Source organism: Lissotriton vulgaris, chromosome 3_1 (assembly GCF_964263255.1).
Source record: "Lissotriton vulgaris chromosome 3_1, aLisVul1.2, whole genome shotgun sequence".
Taxonomy (NCBI): Eukaryota; Metazoa; Chordata; class Amphibia; order Caudata; family Salamandridae; genus Lissotriton; species Lissotriton vulgaris.
This window is the reverse complement of record NC_141689.1, coordinates 1,775,946,730-1,775,968,563: the sequence shown is the minus strand read 5'-3', so window position 1 is coordinate 1,775,968,563 and position 21,834 is coordinate 1,775,946,730.

Here is a 21,834-nt window from a genome sequence, read left to right as displayed (position 1 = left end):
GATGATGGCTGATAGCCAGAAACATTCCGTCCATCACTTTGTGTGTTTTGCTGTTCGCCCTATGTGGGAAGGATATGCCCAGACGTGGGTCCCGTGCTCACTACGCCACTGGGGTCAAGCCGTCCTGGCTGCTGATGGCTGATAGCCAGAAACAGGTCTTAGGATGCTTGATTTCGGTCCAGGGAAGACATGGCTCGGCAGTTCGGGCTGAACTGTTCCCATGAGGCACAGGATCAAGACTGATTTTCATATAGCCATGTCTGAACTGGGGTGGCGTGGTGAGTAAAATAACAATGGATTAAACCCAGATCTGTGACTGGGGGTGAATGTTTTGCCAATGTGCAACATTCCGTCCATCACCTTGTGCGTTTTGCAGATTAGAATCAGCCCAAGAAACGCTTGCTCCTGTTTTCCATGGCCCCTGCATGTACAAATCATGCAGTGCCTCTGTCCCTGTGATTGGAGCCTTTCTTAGAGTTCAATCACCGCAAGAGGGATCATTGGCCAGTTCAACTCATATATGCTGGCCATTCCGACCATACAGTCTTCTAGAACTTTCTCAACCTCCAAGGCAGAGCCGCATACAAATGTTGCGGAAAAGACCTGTTCCAGAGGCAGATTTAGGTCAGCGGGCTAGGTCGCACGCCCCTGACCGTATTTAAGAGCCCCCAGTCGCGAGCGCACGCAGAGAAGTCCTCCTGAGTCACAGCCGGGAGTGACCCAAGTTCATTGGCACGATCTTGACACTTTTTTACTTGCTTTTAAAAAAAAAGGTATTCTTGTGTTTTAAAATGTATTTACGTCACCTATTTGCTCATTTGCACATTCGCCGCTCCCAGTCAGAAGTGAACCGCAAGGTCTCAGCTGGACTTCCGACACCGGGGCGGCCATCTTGAGGGGATTAAGGTCAGCGGGCTAGGTCGCATGCCCCTGACAGTACTTAAGAACACCATGCCGCGTATGCGCAGCGGATGCGCGCAGCGGGCTCGCCGCCGGCCCGCCAGAGGCAAGCCCGTCCATGCCCGAAACGTGCTCAGCGCCAGAACCCCTGGTCCAAATGGGACAGACGCGACCCCAGGTAAAAGTTACTCAGCCGGAGACATAATCAAACTCAATCCCGCCCCCTCTACCCAGAACTGTTCTATCTTCCATCTTGAATCCATACGCCCCAAGGGCCCCAATAATTGCGTGAGATGTAAGGCCAATCTGCCCATGTTTATAGTTCAACTGGTGTTGATAGGAACCAGGCTCAACCCCCAACTATGCAGGACGCCCCCAAATGTCCTTGGAAATTTGCCTTGCTTAACGCCAGATCATTGGAGAAACACAGTACAGAAATCGCCTCCCTGATATCGGATGAGAGAATACATGAGGCTTTCATCACAGAGTCTTGGACAGATATGGGATCTGGACGTGATATAGTCAAGGCCACCCCCCTGATTATTTCTGCTACACACTCAACAGACAGCAGAAACGAGGGGGGGGGGCTTGCTATTACCTACCATCATTCCATCCCTGCCTCCTTAATTCCTTAACTATAAAAGAATGCGAAGCATTAGAATTTTGTTTTAAACTCTCCCATCACTACACCTTTAGATGCACCCTTCTATACAGAGCACCAGGCCCGAGAAACCCGTTTCTCACTCAAATCAATAGCATACTAGAAAGGGGCATATGTTCCAACTCTTACACTATCTTAGGGGATTTCACCTATCATCTGGAATTACCTTTGGACCCTGACACATCCAATTTACTAGACCTCATGAGAGGAGGCAATTTGGAGCAATTAGTCAGCGGCGCAACACACCTTGTGGGCCATACCTTAGACGGCATCTTCTCTAACAATTCTCAACTTTCTATAACTAAAACACTGCCGCTAGTATGGTCTGACCATTCTGCAGTATTGTTTAATCTTGTAATGCCTGATCGCAATGTACAAAATTTATCCCTAAGCCACTCTAAGAATAGAGCATGGAACAAAATAAAAGCGGAAAACTTAGTTCATACACTAACCGATTCCATTACCCCCATTCCTGACAATTTAGACGATGCTACCAGTTTATACACTAAATGGCTGGAAGCTGCGGGGAATAAGTTAGCCCCCCTCAAATGCTTCAACCATACCAGACAGCGTCCCTCCACCCCATGGCACTCGAAGGAGCCGAAGGACCAAAAGCTGGCCTGTAAACACTTGGAGAAAATATGGAGTAGGAATTATGAGTACAATGACAAAAAGGAATATAAAGCAAGCTTGACACTTTACAAACAACTCATTAAATCAACTAAACAAGATTTTTTTAGCACCAAAATTTCCTCAGCAAAAAACTCACCGAAATAACTTTTTAAAATTTTAAATCACTGGCTCACCCCCAGACTCCCCCACTTGTGGCCAGCCAGGAGCTCTGTGACAAAATTGCCCACAGTTTCTTTAACAAAGTCAACAGCATTTTCCTTACATTTTCAGAATCATGGTCTGACCACAACATCAGTCCAACTGAACATCCTCAGGTTACTAATCCTGATAGGCCAACCCTGAACCATTTTGCCAACTTAGAGGTACCCTTAAACTTCTAGACAAAGCCAAATCAGGTTCCCTAAAGGATCCCTGTCCATGCTCAATTGTAAAGATGGCAGCTAGGCCGGTTGCTACTCAACTGACCACCATTTTTAACAACATTTATCAAGAGAGATATTTCCCTAAGGAGTGGAAACACGCTTCCATACTACCCCTCCTAAAAAAAACAATCTGGATGCTGGGGATCCCATCAATTTCAGACCTATTTCTAGGCTACCGTTTCCCGCAAAACTCATGGAAAGTAATATGAATTCTCAACTAAACAAATTTCTGCAGGATTCACATGCCCTGGACCCAACTCAACATGGGTTCAGAGAAGCACGCAGTACAGAAACAGCTCTTTTGAAATCCACGGAAGAAATCCGAACCATTTTGGACCGTGGGGGGAATGCCGTACTGATCATGTTAGACCTATCTGCGGCCTTCGACACGGTCCTTCATAATCTGCTGATGGACCGGTTGGACAAGCTAGGGATAAAAGACAAAGCCTGGAAACTTCTTAAATCGTTTCTCAACAATAGAACCCAAACAGTAACATTGGATGGCTTTGAAGCTAACTCCTTCTCCCTGCCCAGTGGTGTGCCACAGGGGTCATCATTGAGCCTTACTCTGTTCGATGTATACATGTCATCTCAAGCTCCGCTGATTCGGAGTTTTGGGTTTGACCTAACATCATACGATGATGACACCCAAATTTTGGTGCCACTACTACCCGGGAATTATTATGAAACAGCAACCAAGATCAAGGAATGTATTAAAGCAGTAGGAGACTGGATGTTCCAGAACTGCTTGAAGTTGAACTCCGGTAAAACGGAGGAGTATCTTTTCGGAAATGACCCTACCTTCTGGGCACCTAGTTGCTGGCCAGATGAGATGGGTTCACTACCCATACCTATAAAAAAGGTCAAGAATCTGGGAATCTTGATCGATGACAAAATGAGTTTTAGAGACCAAATTAACCAGGTTGCCTCCACCACCTCATACATCCTCAAATCCTGCAAAAAAATCATGCCCATGTTGCCCAAGGAAGCACAACAAACAGTAGTCTCTGCACTCATAATGTCCAGATTAGACTACTGTAACAGTCTATATCTCACGGTCCATGAAGGATCAATGAAAAAGCTGCAGATGCTACAAAATGCGGCAGCTAGACTTTTAACAGCCACACCTAAATACGAATCTATCCCAGCCAAAATAAAACAACTCCATTGGTTAACAATCAGCAATGGTACCAAATTCAAGTCATTATGCCTTGTTTTTAAAGCACTGCATGGCATTGGACCGGATTTTCTACAACAACGCCTCACTTGGTATAAGCCTAAGAGAGTTTTACGGTCTGCTTACCAAAAACTTATTAGCATCCCCGAGTCAAAAAAGCTAATTGGGGCGGAAGAAGTTTCACGGTCAATGCGGTCAAATCGTGGAACTCCCTACCATTGCATATCAGAAGCATTTCCAACCTTCTGCCTTTTAGAAAGGCAGTAAAACATGTCTGTTTTCAAGGTAATGAGATAGTCATTGGCTCATTCCACAGCAGGTCTTCTTTACAGTGCCAGGGCACCCACTGGTATCAGTTTGCGCTCTACAAATACATATAACATATCATAACATAACAGTAATCTACTGGTAACTGCCTTCTTTCCAAGGTGAGACAAGCATGAACTCAAGACTAAAGAGGAAGAACTGCTTAATCCATCCTGTGCTTGAAAGACTGACAGTGATCTCTAGAGCCCAGCTGACCTATTGAGGCTAGAAGGAGCTGTGGTGGGTCTGCACCAGCTCCAGGCCCTAGGCCCTATCTAGCCCACTGCTTGAGTTCTTTTACTCACCGTTATGCCCATTATTTAAGGCCAAGGGGAAGAGTCATCTGTTGGTGTTCTTCTCTACCCATCCCACACTGTAGGAAAGCATGCACCCTCCTTCCATTTACCTCAAGAAACCTTGAGAATTACTCAGCTTCAACTTTAGGCCTGGGGAGTATGAAAAGCATCTGGCGGAAGTTGACCCGAAACTGGAATAGATGAATGCATCCTTCTAGTTTATGCAGAAACAGAGATACTAACATTTGTACCCCTGGGCTGTTGTCTCCAGCCCTGTCTTTGCTGTATCACTGGCTGAAGTTGATGCCCCATACCAATGGGTGTTCAAGGCATCATAAAATGTCAACTGGACAGGTTGCTTCCAAAATTTAGAGCTTTAAACCATCCTATAACGTAGCCCGAGGATTCTGGTATACTGACACCCAAATCAACTATAATTCCACAAGTAGCCCTTAGGCTAGAGGACTCCTGTGGGCTGTACCCATACAACAGACACTGAGCTCTGTTTGCTGCTGCTACACCCTTAAAGACTGTGTGCTTGACAACGACAAGTCTGAAGGTAGGTCTGTAGGCCCAAAGAGGTTCAGTGGTAGAAACATTGAAAGCTCATAAAAAGTCCTGTACCAACACCTGAAACTGAAGTTACTGCTGTGACTGGGTCAGTGATCGGCTCTATTCACTGACTTCAGGAAAGAAGACCTTTGGAACTGTCCTGGTGGTATGCTCCTGATGCTCATGTTCTCTAGCATGCTCTTGGTGCTCATTTCGTCTATTAAACCTGCTACATACCACTCACATAATGACAGCTACGAGAACAGAGGCATAGGGAGAACATGATTTACTCAAAATCCGACAATTTGGCTAAAACAAAAACAAGATTACAATGCAAGACCGCTTGCTCCAAGGCCCTCAGCTTTCACACTGTATAAAGTTTTGTTGAATAGACCATGACGATGGGTGTTGTCTCCTCCAGGGTAATATCCACTGTGTCATGTGGGATGGAATGGACTGTATTAAAGAGCAGAGTGGCGGCGGATTGTGTTTAGTTAACTGAAACGGTTACAAATATATAGAATACAATAAATGGAATAACGACATGGTGGATAACCAGGAGCATTTGTTTAATTCCTGACTTCATGATTACGGGTATACATTCACTAAAAAGCAATGTAAAGAAATAATTGCAATGCAATAGGTCTCGCATTTGCAAGAGTTTGAGTTATTGGCATTGTATATGAGAATGCTTTTCATTTATGTTCTTACCCACTGATATGCAGATCTGCATGCACCAAAAAGCAAAATAAAGGAATGAGGGAAATATAATCCAATGTTATGTAATGCAAGTCTTCTGACTAAAAGCAACACTGACTGGCATCTCACAGGTGACATGGTGTATGAGCCATTGTGTTGGTTTGGTTTTGCAATCCAGATGGAAATTGTATGAAGCAAATAAACGAAAGTGTTTCATATACTGACACTTTAAAAAGCATCACAAGCTCTTACACATTCATCACCCGCAAAAGTAATTTTAGTGTGTGTAAAAGTATCAAATTACTGGCACCTAAGCACATCAGTGAAGTAAGTTATTCGCTACTGTGGCTCGATTTTAAAGATGGGTAAACAGACACTAGGAGCATTTGAAACAAACGTAAAAGCTGCGTACCAAGACCTAAAAGGGCCTTATTCTTAGAGTGTTGCTCTGAAAAACTTCTTAAGTAAAATATTTTCGATTTTCTCCTCGGTAAGTAGTAACCATAACATGTCTAGAGGCCATAGTCACATGTTAAAAACACGATTAGATAATATTGACTGAATAAGGGAATTTCAGGAAAGCCTTAAGGTCTGTATTCAAACGACCTCCCTCGAACATCTTGGATCACATGGTTAAGCTACTAACCTGAACAATACCTAATGGCGACCTATTGCTCTCATAAGAGGAACCATGAACTTGCCTGCACGAATCCATAAAAACCAAGGACTCAAGAAAATTCTAGTCACTAATTGAACTTGCTGCTCTGTCTTATAAAGAATCCTATGATTATTATATTACTTATAAAAATGGGAATTACACCTAAAAGAACTATACACTGCGAGTACTTTCTATACCGTTCTCATTATACCTAAAAGAACTATACACTGCGAGTAGTTTCTATACCGTTCTCATTATACCTAAAAGAACAATACAGTGCGAGTAGTTTTTCGATAACTTTCTCATTATACCTAATAAAAGAACTATACACTGCGAGTAGTTTCTATACCGTTCTCATTGTACCTAAAAGAACAATACACTGCGAGTAGTTTTTCGATACCTTTCTCATTATACCTAATAAAAGAACTATACATTGCGAGTAGTTTCTATGAGTTCTCATTGTACCTAAAAGAACTATACACTGCGGGTACTTTCTATACCATTCTCATTATACCTACGAGAACTATACACTGCGAGTAGTTTCTATACTGTTCTCATTATACCTAAAAGAACAATACACTGTGAGTAGTTTCTATGTGTTCTCATTATACGTAAAAGAACTATACTATGCTAGTAGTTTCTATACCGTTCTCATTATACCTGAAAGAACTAATACACAATAAGTAGTTTCGATCCTGTTCGCATTAATATCAATTTTCAAAGGAAATATGATATCACCAATGCTGAAATCATGTTACTATTTAACAAAAGTTGTTCTTCTTGTTCTCTGGGTCCAAACAGAATTGCAATGACAGTTGTAAAGCAACATTCACTATTATTGAGCGAGCTACTGTGCCGCCTATACACAAATATGTTGCAGCAAGGCCAGATCCTCTCCTCGTGGAAAGGCTCTATCATTCAGCCTATTCACCAAAAATGGTCAAGGTTAGCTCCAAAAAACATTTGGCCCTTTTGCACTATTTGACGCTAATGATAGCATTTTTACCAAATATTTGTTAAAATAGCTATTGCTGGAGGAGATTGGGGCAGTTCTAATGCTTATTTGGCAAATTACTTAAAGAATAACATCCTTCTAGTGTAAGTGTGAAATCTTTTCTATGAACCCTGGGCACTCAGCGTTCACTCTGTAGTAACTGCTGTGGATATTGTCATTTATTACTTGTCCCAGGGCCTCAGGTACTAATTTATTTCAATACTCAACAAGGGAAGGAGGGGAGCAATTAAAGTTCGCACTCAGGGGTGTCAGAGGGTTTGAGCACATGTACTTACACTCAAGAAACCCCATATTCAGTCAGAGATGGAGCTTTAAAGGGGAAAAGTATGACAATTCAAATATAAAAAAGCACAATAATCTAGTGCCCTTTTTTTCCAAAAATAACCCAAAACACTAATATAGGATCCACACACTTTGTGCTACATTTACAAATATCAGGGGTCCTTACGGCCTATGTTAACCACTGGGGGTGGTTAGGGTGTCCATTCTCCTTGATTAGGTTCCCTTGCCTTCATCATGTCTTGAGCCTGTAAGAAGGTAGAATGCATGTCTGTGTGGAATATGTGGTTTAATGGCGACTGATATGGGCCTATGTGAAGTACGTGTCTGCTGCACAAAATGGTGATGTCCTTTGTCCCATACCAGACAAGTATCCCTTTCCCTATCCTCTCCCTGAAACCTGTGTGAGCCAGAAAGTATGCTTTTCAATGTCTTCTCCCTGAAACCTGTGTGTACCTAGTGAGTCAGGAGAGATCAGAGCCCATTTCCCATGTACAAAGTTGAGTTCACCTGCCATGAGTGAAGCTCACCAGTTTCCTGTGCTGCTTTGATCTATCAGGGAATAGGGAACAGACATAGAGCTTTGACTTAGCCCAATACCCATTTTACCTAAGACCAGTACAAACTAGTGCAACAGGGATTCTGGAGCTCAAAAGACTGTGAAATCTGTCCAGCAGTAGGAAAGGACGCAGGAGTAGCCTAAAACGTTTAAAATCTGGCAGACCCTCTGAGGTGCTTCACTTCCCACCTTGGCCACAAGAGGGGTACAAGTTGTGGCCTCCTGAACCATCACTAAGTGTGTTCATTGTTGTCATCTGGAAAACAAGGAGGCCAGCACATCTCTGTCGAACAAAGAATATACTGTACTAAGAATAGAATCTATGATCAATTACTATTCAACCTTAAGGCTGAGATTAATTTGGTGGGGCTTGAGTCACCTTGCTGTTGTGACCTCTGTGCTGGGGACAAGAAGCTAGACTGCATATGCCATAAGGTGTCCACCTGATCCACTGCAAGCCGTGATCCAGGGAAGTGAGTGGTTGGGATTGGTGTTTCAGAATTGAGCTGCACAACCAATCAAGGCTTGGTGTGATCGTGGGTCCTGAGACCTGCTAGGACCAAAATGTAAAACAGCTGGAGAATGCAGCAAGAGGTGGCACAACTTTACAAAGCCACGCAGATGACATCCTCCCCAACAAGGTGTTGTTGGTGCTACCCCTCAAAAGGCTACTGAACGTAATTCTAGCGAAGGGTATTGCTTTGGAAGTGTAAATAATATGAGCAGACTAGCTTTAATATGATTGTTAGAACCATGGTCCAAAAAGTCACCTGTCTCATGTCTATCGGTGTGAACCACAGACCTAAATCAAGCAGCAATTCAACTTGTCCTAGGAAGCAGAAAAGGCTACATAGTTTGTGGGTCCACGCGTTTCAGGTACTCTCAGCACATTTGTTCAGCAAAAGAAGTGTGCAGTGTATATCTGAATCTGTATGTACACAATTTGAACAAACGTATGGTACAACTCTGAGTTATTTTTTATAGTATTGGAGCTTCAGGTGGAACTGCCACAGTGGGTCCAAAATGACATATAGAGAGGGGGGGCCAGAGCAGATTACTCGAGTGTCTTTCTCATGCTGGATAGTTCAGCATAATGAACTGGCGAAGTATAGCTGCTGGGTGACATGAAAGTGAGGGGTCATCAGCTGTCCATATACGGCTCCTACTGTGGCATCCCAAGAGAAAGAAGACATGCTCTGTCCCATGGACACACTGCAGCGGTGTTTTCTAGTTGTCGCTCTACCTGTGATAGGGGTTCAGTACCTCATACTGCTTAACTTTGAGATGAAACACTTTACCACTGTGTACACAACATTTTGGGCGTTGTGAAACTAGACGTACCCTTTTAGAACTCTCACCACAGGTCTGGTTTAAGTAATCTCCTACATCACACATGAATGAGGTAAGACATTGCCTATACTTCTAGGATACGGATCTGCTGTCAGGAGTCTGGAATAAGACGTCTTTGCAAACTCTTGCTTCAAAAAGGTGGAATCACTGGCCCAACTACTTGTTACAACTTCCTTGCTCCATTCCATGAACCCGAGGGGAAGCCTGAGGTGAAGGGAGGTGCACAAGGGTACCTGTCACAACAAGCGAAAGGGTAGATTACACTAGCCATGGTGCACGTCTGTGCATGCTTGGTAGGCATGAGTAAATCTCCAGGGTTCTCCATGACGGGGGGCGGTGCACATACCATACACACAATAATCCTAAACATTACTATGTACACACAGCCTGGGAAATTCGTAGCACCCTTCCCTCACACGTGCGCACATGCACACACCCACACAACACACACACTGTGGGCCCGATTCACAGAACTAACTTAAGACAAAATCCTAAACTTACTACCATTTTGGTATTCACAGAAGGCACTGACTCATTTTGGCATTCACAGAAGGCACTTACTCATTTCGCTATACACAGAAGTTAGGACTCATAACTTTAGGACTCCTAAACTGAGAAAAATCCTAATTTTAAGACTTCCGGTATTCACAGAAGGCATTTAGGAGTCCTAAAGTTAGGAATCCTTACTTTACTACTACTAAACTGAGAAAAATCCTAGTTTTAAGACTTTCGGTAGTCACAGAAGGCATTTAGGAGTCCTAAAGTTAGGAGTCCTAACTTTACTACTACTAAAATGAGAAAAATCCTAATTTTAAGACTTACGGTATTCACAGAAGGCATTTAGGAGTCCTAAAGTTAAGAGTCCCAACTTTACTACTCCTAAACTGAGAAAAATCCTAACTTTAAGACTTTCGGTATTCACAGAAGGCATTTAGGAGTCCTAAAGTTAGGAGTCCTAACTTCTATGAATACCGAAATGAGTAAGTGCCTTCTGTGAATACTAAAATGAGTAAGTGCCTTCTGTGAATACCAAAATGGTAGTAAGTTTAGGATTTTGTCTTCACTTAGTTCTGTGAATCGGGCCGTGTGTGTATACAGCAGCACATGCAGGAATCTCAGGTATTACTCAGAATAAGTGTGATCCCTGCCTTAAGATGGCAGACCACCACCCCGACGTCCGCCAGGATCGTAAAGCAGAACTTGACCTTTGTATGGCAGTATGTATATTTCCATGCTCATGACTGCCATTCCACAACCCAGCTGTTGCCTATAACAGAAAAACTGTCCATCGAACATGTGACTGAGCTCTGGCACTGAATTAACCCGGGTGGGTGTGGTTCCATGCTGCATGGCATATTTACTATACTTTGTAACCATTGAAGTGCTTTTAACAAACTGCTTGCATGAAGTTGTACCTGTGAAAAGTGTTCTGATCCCTTTTTAGGGCTCGGCCTACGTCACCACTTTGTCAGAAATGGGGCGGAGCTCCGAGCCGTATTGTTACGGGGCTCAGAATAGTGAAGTAAAAATTCCTCACTGCGTGAGATTTTTCCGTAGTTTATTTTGGCATCTGCATGCTAATTGGTCCTCACAGTGCTGTGTTTCTAGTAGCCTTCACACACTAGGCCATATGGAATTTAGTTTGTACACTTCCTGCATATTCTGTGTGGTTACGAGCAGGGGAGTGCAATAAATTGTCAATTACGAGCTGTCAGGGTGCCGCGGTAATTGAACCTAGATGTTTGGGGCGTGTTCACCAGTCTGCAGTGAGTTTGGTGGGCGCGCGTTCGTCTGCATCCTTTCATGTGTAAGTGTTTGCCTTTGAAGAGCTGGCTTGGTCGTGCGCCGACAATGAGACACACAGTCTTCATTACCCCACAAAGTATGTAAGTGCGTTTGTATTGGAGACAGTAACGTCCAGGTACGAAACGGAATTCTTTTCACTGGCTTACAAACAGTCCCACATTTTGCCGCATTCTCCTCATCTCATCATAGGGGCTTAAGTCTTGTTCAGCAACAAAACCAAACCTCCGAGAGCAGGAGTGTGTTTCTGCATGGAGGGTCCGAGCAGCCGGGTTGCAACAGTTGGGCTTGTGTGTCTAACCGTGGGCCTCATGACAAGTAGGTTGATTTTAGGTGCAGGGATACACAGGCACTGCTCACACACAGAGACACTGTTGACACACACGGACACTGCTCACACACACAGGTACTTCTCACACACAAAGGCACTTCTCACACACACAGGCACTTCTCACACACACAGGCACTTTTCACACACAGGCACTGTTCACACACAGACACTGCTCGCACACAGACACTGCTCACACACACAGACAATGTTCACACACACAGACACCAGCACTGCGCGCACACATAGGCACTGTTCACACACACAGGCAGTATATACACACACAGGCTGCTCACACACACCGGCACTGCGCGCACACATAGGCACTGTTCACACACTCAGGCACTACATACACACACCGGCACTGCGCACACACAGGCACACTGATCACACACAGGCACTGTCCACACAGGCACTGTTCACACACAGGCACTGTTCACACACAGGCACTGTTCAAACACACAGACACTGCTCACAAACACATACACTGCTCACACACACAGGCACTTCTCACACACACAGGTACTTCTCACACACACAGGCACTTCTCACACACAGGCACTGTTCACACACAGACACTGCTCGCATACAGACACTGCTCACACACACAGACACTGTTCACACACACAGGCACTGTTCACACACACTGGCACTACATACACACACAGGCTGCTCACACACACCGGCACAGCGCCTACGTCACTTACGAACAGTCCCACATTTTGCCGCATTCTCCTCATCTCATCAAAGGGGCTCATGTCTTGTTCAGCAACAAAACCTAACCTCCAAGAGCAGGAGTGTGTTTCTGCATGGAGGGTCCGAGCAGCCGGGTTGCAACAATTGTGCTTGTGTGTCTAACCTTGGGCCTCATGACAAGTAGGTTGATTTTAGGTGCAGGGATACACAGGCACTGCTCACACACACAGACACTGTTGACACACACGGACACTTCTCACACACACAGGCACTTCTCACACACACAGGCACTTCTCACACACAGGCACTTCTCACACACAGGCACTGTTCACACACAGACACTGCTCGAACACAGACACTGCTCAGACACACAGACACTGTCCACACACACACAGACACCGGCACTGCGCGCACACATAGGTACTGTTCACACACACAGGCAGTACATACACACACAGGCTGCTCACACACACCGGCACTGCGAGCACACAGAGGCACTGTTCACACACACAGGCATTACATACACATACCGGCACTGCGCACACACACAGGCACACTGATCACACACAGGCACTGTTCACACACAGGCACTGTCCACACACAGGCACTGTTCACACACAGGCACTGTTCACACACACAGACACCGGCACTGCGCACACACATAGGCACTGTTCACACACACAGGCAGTACATACACACACAGGCTGCTCACACACACCGGCACTGCGCGCACACATAGGCACTGTTCACACACACAGGCACTACATACACACACCGGCACTGTGCACACACAGGCGCAATGATCCCACACATGCACTGTTCACACACAGGCACTGTTCACACACAGGCACTGTTCACACACAGGCACTGTTCACGCACACAGACACTGCTCACAAACACATACACTGCTCACACACACAGGCACTTTTCACACACAGAGGCACTTCTCACACACACAGGCACTTCTCACACACAGGCACTATTCACACACAGACACTGCTCGCACACAGACAGTGCTCACACACACAGACACTGCTCACACACACACTGTTCACACACACAGACACTGTTCACACACACAGGCACTGTTCACACACACCGGCACTACATACACACACAGGCTGCTCACACACACCGGCACTGCACCTGCGTCACTTACGAACAGTCCCACATTTTGCCGCATTCTCCTCATCTCATCAAAGGGGCTCATGTCTTGTTCAGCAACAAAACCAAATCTCAGAGAGCAGGAATGTGTTTCTGCATGCAGGGTCCGAGCAGCCGGGTTGCAACAGTTGTGCTTGTGTGTCTAACCTTGGGCCTCATGACAAGTAGGTTGATTTTAGGTGCAGGGATACACAGGCACTGCTCACACACACAGACACTGTTGACACACACGGACACTGCTCACACACACAGGCACTGTTCACACACACAGGCAGTACATACACACACAGGCTGCTCACTCACACACGCACTGCGCGCACACATAGGCACTATTCACACACACAGGCACTACATACACACACCGGCACTTCGCACACACACAGGCGCACTGATCACACACAGGCACTGTCCACACACAGGCACTGTTCACACACACATACACTGCTCACACACACAGGCACTTCTCACACACACAGGTACTTCTCACACACACAGGCACTTCTCACACACAGGCACTGTTCACACACAGACACTGCTCGCATACAGACACTGCTCACACACACAGACACTGTTCACACACACAGGCACTGTTCACACACACACTGGCACTACATACACACACAGGCTGCTCACACACACCGGCACAGTGCCTACGTCACTTACGAACAGTCCCACATTTTGCCGCATTCTCCTCATCTCATCAAAGGGGCTCATGTCTTGTTCAGCAACAAAACCTAACCTCCGAGAGCAGGAATGTGTTTCTGCATGGAGGGTCCGAGCAGCCGGGTTGCAACAATTGTGCTTGTGTGTCTAACCTTGGGCCTCATAACAAGTAGGTTGATTTTAGGTGCAGGGATACACAGGCACTGCTCACACACACAGACACTGTTGACACACACGGACAATTCTCACACACACAGGCACTTCTCACACACACAGGCACTTCTCACACACAGGCACTTCTCACACACAGGCACTGTTCACACACAGACACTGCTCGAACACAGACACTGCTCAGACACACAGACACTGTCCACACACACACAGACACCGGCACTGCGCGCACACATAGGCACTGTTCACACACACAGGCAGTACATACACACACAGGCTGCTCACACACACCGGCACTGCGAGCACACAGAGGCACTGTTCACACACACAGGCATTACATACACATACCGGCACTGCGCACACACACAGGCGCACTGATCACACACAGGCACTGTTCACACACAGGCACTGTCCACACACAGGCACTGTTCACACACAGGCACTGTTCACACACACAGACACCGGCACTGCACACACACATAGGCACTGTTCACACACACAGGCAGTACATACACACACAGGCTGCTCACACACACCGGCACTGCGCGCACACATAGGCACTGTTCACACACACAGGCACTACATACACACACCGGCACTGTGCACACACAGGCGCAATGATCCCACACATGCACTGTTCACACACAGGCACTGTCCACACACAGGCACTGTTCACGCACACAGACACTGCTCACAAACACATACACTGCTCACACACACAGGCACTTTTCACACACAGAGGCACTTCTCACACACACAGGCACTTCTCACACACAGGCACTGTTCACACACAGACACTGCTCGCACACAGACAGTGCTCACACACACAGACACTGCTCACACACACACTGTTCACACACACAGACACTGTTCACACACACAGGCACTGTTCACACACACAGGCACTACATACACACACAGGCTGCTCACACACACCGGCACTGCACCTGCGTCACTTACGAACAGTCCCACATTTTGCCGCATTCTCCTCATCTCATCAAAGGGGCTCATGTCTTGTTCAGCAACAAAACCAAATCTCAGAGAGCAGGAATGTGTTTCTGCATGCAGGGTCCGAGCAGCCGGGTTGCAACAGTTGTGCTTGTGTGTCTAACCTTGGGCCTCATGACAAGTAGGTTGATTTTAGGTGCAGGGATACACAGGCACTGCTCACACACACAGACACTGTTGACACACACGGACACTGCTCACACACACAGGCACTGTTCACACACACAGGCAGTACATACACACACAGGCTGCTCACTCACACACGCACTGCGCACACATAGGCACTATTCACACACACAGGCACTACATACACACACCGGCACTTCGCACACACACAGGCGCACTGATCACACACAGGCACTGTCCACACACAGGCACTGTCCACACACAGGCACTGTTCACACACACAGACACTGCTCACAAACACATACACTGCTCACACACACAGGCATTTCTCACACACACAGGTACTTCTCACACACACAGGCACTTCTCACACACAGGAACTGTTCACACACAGACACTGCTCGCACACAGACACTGCTCACACACACAGACACTGTTCACACACACAGACACTGTTCACACACACAGGCACTGTTCACACACACAGGCACTACATACACACACAGGCAGCTCACACACACCGGCACTGCGCCTACGTCACTTACGAACAGTCCCACATTTTGCCGCATTCTCCTCATCTCATCAAAGGGGCTCATGTCTTGTTCAGCAACAAAACCAAACCTCCGAGAGCAGGAATGTGTTTCTGCATGGAGGGTCCGAGCAGCCGGGTTGCAACAATTGTGCTTGTGTGTCTAACCTTGGGCCTCATGACAAGTAGGTTGATTTTAGGTGCAGGGATACACAGGCACTGCTCACACACACAGACACTGTTGACACACACGGACACTGCTCACACACACAGGCACTTCTCACACACACAGGCACTTCTCACACACACAGGCACTTCTCACACACAGGCACTGTTCACACACAGACACTGCTCGAACAGACACTGCTCGCACACACAGACACTGTTCACACACACACAGACACCGGCACTGTGCGCACACATAGGCACTGTTCACACACACAGGCAGTACATACACACACAGGCTGCTCACACACACCGGCACTGCGCACACACATAGGCACTGTTCACACACACAGGCACTACATACACATACCGGCACTGCGCACACACACATTTGCACTGATCACACACAGGCACTGTTCACACACAGGCACTGTCCACACACAGGCACTGTCCACACACAGGCACTGTTCACACACAGGCACTGTTCACACACACAGACACCGGCACTGTGCACACACATAGGCACTGTTCACACACACAGGCAGTACATACACACACAGGCTGCTCACACACACCGGCACTGTGTGCACACATAGGCACTGTTCACACACACAGGCACTACATACATACACCGGCACTGCGCACACACAGGCGCACTGATCACACACATGCACTGTTCACACACAGGCACTGTCCACACACAGGCACTGTTCACACCCAGGCACTGTTCACACACAGGCACTGTTCACGCACACAGAAACTGCTCACAAACACATACACTGATCACACACACAGGGACTTTTCACACACACAGGCACTTCTCACACACACAGGCACTTCTCACACACAGGCACTGTTCACACACAGACACTGCTTGCACACAGACAGTGCTCACACACACAGACACTGCTCACACACACAGACACTGTTCACACACACAGACACTGTTCACACACACAGGCACTGTTCACACACACAGGCACTACATACACACACAGGCTGCTCACACACACCGGCACTGCGCCTACGTCACTTACGAACAGTCCCACATTTTGCCGCATTCTCCTCATCTCATCAAAGGGGCTCATGTCTTGTTCAGCAACAAAACCAAATCTCAGAGAGCAGGAATGTGTTTCTGCATGGAGGGTTCGAGCAGCCGGGTTGCAACAGTTGTGCTTGTGTGTCTAACCTTGGGCCTCATGACAAGTAGGTTGATTTTAGGTGCAGGAATACACAGGCACTGCTCACACACACAGACACTGTTGACAGACACGGACACTGCTCACACACACAGGCACTTCTCACACACACAGGCACTTCTCACACACAGGCACTGTTCACACACAGACACTGCTCGCACACAGACACTGTTCACACACACAGACACCAGCACTGCGCGCACACATAGGCACTGTTCACACACACAGGCAGTACATACACACACAGGCTGCTCACACACACCGGCACTGCGCGCACACATAGGCACTGTTCACACACACAGGCACCACATACACATACCGGCACTGCACACACACAGGCGCACTGATCACACACAGGCACTGTTCACACACAGGCACTGTTGACATACAGGCACTGTTGACACACAGGCACTACATACACACACAGGCGGCTCACAGACACCGGCACTGCGCGCACACATAGGCACTGGTCACACACACAGGCACTACATACACACACCGGCACTGCGCACACACACCGGCACTGCTCACACACACAGACACTGCTCACACACAGACACTGCTCACACACACAGACACTGTTCACACACACAGACACTGTTCACACACACAGACACTGTTCACACACACAGGCACTACATACACAGGCTGCTCACACACACCGGCACTGCGCGTACACATAGGCACTGGTCACAGTGACTGCAGTGTGTGAGTGTGCAGGGTAAACAGTGTGAGTGTACAGGGTGAACAGTGTGTAGTGAGTGCAGAGTGAGTGCGAGAGTTACTGTGAGTGCAGAGTGAGTGCGAGAATGACAGTGAGTGCAGAGTGAGTGCGAGAGTGACAGTGAGTGCAGAGTGAGTGCGAGAGGATAGTGAGTGCAGAGTGAGTACGAGAGTGACAGTGAGTGCAGTGTGAGTGCGAGAGTGACAGTAAGTGCAGAGTGAGTGCAAGAGTGAGAGTGCAGAGTGACAGTGAGTGCAGAGTGTGAGAACGACAGTGAGTGGAGAGTGAGTGCAAGAGTGACAGTGAGTGCAGAGTGAGTGCAAGAGTGACTGTGAGTGCAGAGTGAGTGCGAGAGTGACAGTGAGTGCAGTTAGTGCGAGAGTGACAGTGAGTGCAGAGTGAGTGCAAGAGTGACAGTGAGTGCAGAGTGAGTGCCAGTGACAGTGAGTGCAGAGTGACAGTGAGTGCAGAGTGAGTGCAGAGTGACAGTGAGTGCAGAGTGAGTGCAGAGTGACAGTGAGTGCAGAGTGAGTGCAGAGTGACAGTGACTGTAGAGTGAGTGCAGAGTGACAGTGAGTGCAGAATGAGTGCAGAGACAGTGAGTGCAAAGTGAGTGCAGAGTGACAGTGAGTGCAGAGTGAGTGCGAGAGTGACAGAGAGTGCAGAGTGCGTGTAGAGTGACAGTGAGTGCAGAGTGAGTGCAGAGTGACTGTGAGTGCAGAATGTGTGCAGAGGTACAGTGAGTGCAGAGTGAGTGTGTGCAGAGTGAGTGTGAGAGCAACAGTGAGTGCAGAGTGAGTGCGAGAGTGACAGTGAGTGCAAAGTGAGTGCAGAATGACAGTGAGTGCAGAGTGACAGTGAGTGCAGAGTGAGTGCAAGTGACAGTGAGTGCAGAGTGAGTGCAGAGTGACAGTGAGTGCAGAGTGAGTGCAGAGTGGCAGTTAGTGCAGAGTGACAGTGAGTGTAGAGTGAGTGCAGAGTGACAGTGAGTGCAGAGTGAGTGCAGAGACAGTGAGTTCAGAGTGACAGTGAGTGCAGAGTGAGTGCAGAGTGACAGTGAGTGCAGAGTGAGTGCAGAGTGACAGTGACTGTAGAGTGAGTGCAGAGTGACAGTGAGTGCAGAATGAGTGCAGAGACAGTGAGTGCAAAGTGAGTGCAGAGTGACAGTGAGTGCAGAGTGAGTGCGAGAGTGACAGAGAGTGCAGAGTGCGTGTAGAGTGACAGTGAGTGCAGAGTGACAGTGAGTGCAGAGTGAGTACAGAGTGACAGTGAGTGCAGAGTGAGTGCAGAGTGACTGTGAGTGCAGAATGTGTGCAGAGTTACAGTGAGTGCAGAGTGAGTGTGTGCAGAGTGAGTGTGAGAGCAACAGTGAGTGCAGAGTGAGTGCGAGAGTGACAGTGAGTGCAAAGTGAGTGCAGAATGACAGTGAGTGCAGAGTGACAGTGAGTGCAGAGTGAGTGCAAGTGACAGTGAGTGCAGACTGAGTGCAGAGTGACAGTGAATGCAGAGTGACAGTGAGTGCAGAGTGAGTGCAGAGTGGCAGTTAGTGCAGAGTGACAGTGAGTGCAGAGTGAGTGCAGAGTGACAGTGAGTGCAGAGTGAGTGCAGAGACAGTGAGTGCAGAGTGACAGTGAGTGCAGAGTGAGTGCGAGAGTGACAGTGAGTGCAAAGTGAGTGTAGAGTGACAGTGAGTGCAAAGTGAGTGCACAGTGACAGTGAGTGCACAGTGAGTGCAGAGTGACAGTGAGTGCAGAGTGACAGTGAGTGCAGAGTGAGTGCGAGAGTGACAGTGAGTGCACAGTGAGTGTAGAGTGACAGTGAGTGCAGAGTGAGTGTAAAGTGACAGTGAGTGCAGAGTGACTGCAGAGACAGTGTGTAAGGGTGCAGGGTGCACATTGTGTGAGTGTGCAGAATGAGTGTGCAGGATAAACAGTGTGTGACTATGCAGGGTGACATTGGGAGTGTGCGGGTGAGCAGTGTGTGAATGTGTAGGGGCAGTGTGTGAGTGTGCAGAAAACACCACACACACATACACCACACACACATACCACACAAACACACCATACACACACCACACACACATACACCAGACACACATAACACACACACAAACCACACACACCTCACTCTCTCAACACCACACACTCATCACCACTCACCATAACGCACTTACCACCACACACTCACCCCACAGACTCACCCCCACAGACTCACCACCACACACTCACCACTACACACAAAACAACACACACAACAACACACCCCCAGCCGTCAATGAATGCTTTCACCAGGCACAAACACCAACAACCATCAATGTATGCTTTCACCAAAAACAAACACGAACATGCATCAGTGCCGCTAACCACCCACGCACACAACAAACAATGTCAGTGCAACTTTCACCAAACACACACACACACCAACAGCTGACAGTGCACCAGCCACTCTTTCAATTGGCACAATCATCAACAGCTGTCAGTGCACCCTTTCACCAACCACACGCATTACCATCCAGCTCTGTACGCTTGACAGCCACACTCAGTAACAGCTCTTACTGCACGCTACCACCAGTCATACACACCACAAGCCACCACTACACGCTTCCACCAAACACACACACCAACAGCCATCACTGCACAATTCCTACAGGCACACACATCCACCACAGATCAATGCACACACCAATTGATAACGCATCCACAAATTAATATTGTACCAATCGCACTATGCTGCACTTTACCTTTTAAAAATAATGTGTTAAAGTGCAACATGCCACCATTGATAACATTCCAATCCAACACACATATCTCCAACACACACCACATGCTTCCACTCCAAAACACATTGCCATTTGCAATGCCATTATCTCTAACTCAAACAAACCCGAGCCCTAATGCATTCCTAATGCTTGTTTTTTTTGTTCTCTTTCTTTCTTGTCTGCCATATGTGTCCATTTATATCGGTGAGCTTCTTCTTATATAACTTACCTTTTAGACCATTCATTTGATAGTGTGCACACAAGGTGACTCCATTCTGTATTTATCCTTTTCTGCACTGCACCACACAGAGACAGCGGTGGTCTGTGCAGGTAACCACAGTCAGGCGGGGGCAGGGCTGGAGGAGGGAGTCGACAAAACGACGGAATATGGAAAATTAACTAAATAAATAATTCCTATTCCGTCGTCTGTTGACATCATCCCCCCTGCCCCACAGCCCTTACCTGCACGGACCACTGCTACATAGAGAATTACCAAAACGAACACCAAGTGCAACCCCCTATCAAAAGTAAGGCTGATAATGTTGCTGGTAGTGACGCGTGCAATAGTACATTATTGATAGTCTATGGTGTATCTCACGTGCTATGTGTAGTATCAGTTTGTCATTCTATGTCTTCGCTGTTGCATGCCAGAACTGTCAGGACCTTTCTTGCAGTGTCTGCGTATGACACAAAGTCGGGACTCAATGCAGAGTGCTAAAACCTTGCATGCCTCTTTTCTTCCCTCTTTCATCCTGGACACCACACATTAAAGTGTTTTTCCTTGCCGAGCTGCACTCCTTAATGGTTAGACACTTCTAAAAGAAATTAAAGTATGGATGTGTTCAAGGTATTATTGGACTTGTTGCATACTTTTTGTAATGTGGATAGCTGCTAGTAGTAGTTTCTTTTATAGCATATTATTATTATGACATACTCTGTCATGGATGATAGATTGTTCCGATGCGAAAGAAGCAATAATCGCCTTTAGAATGT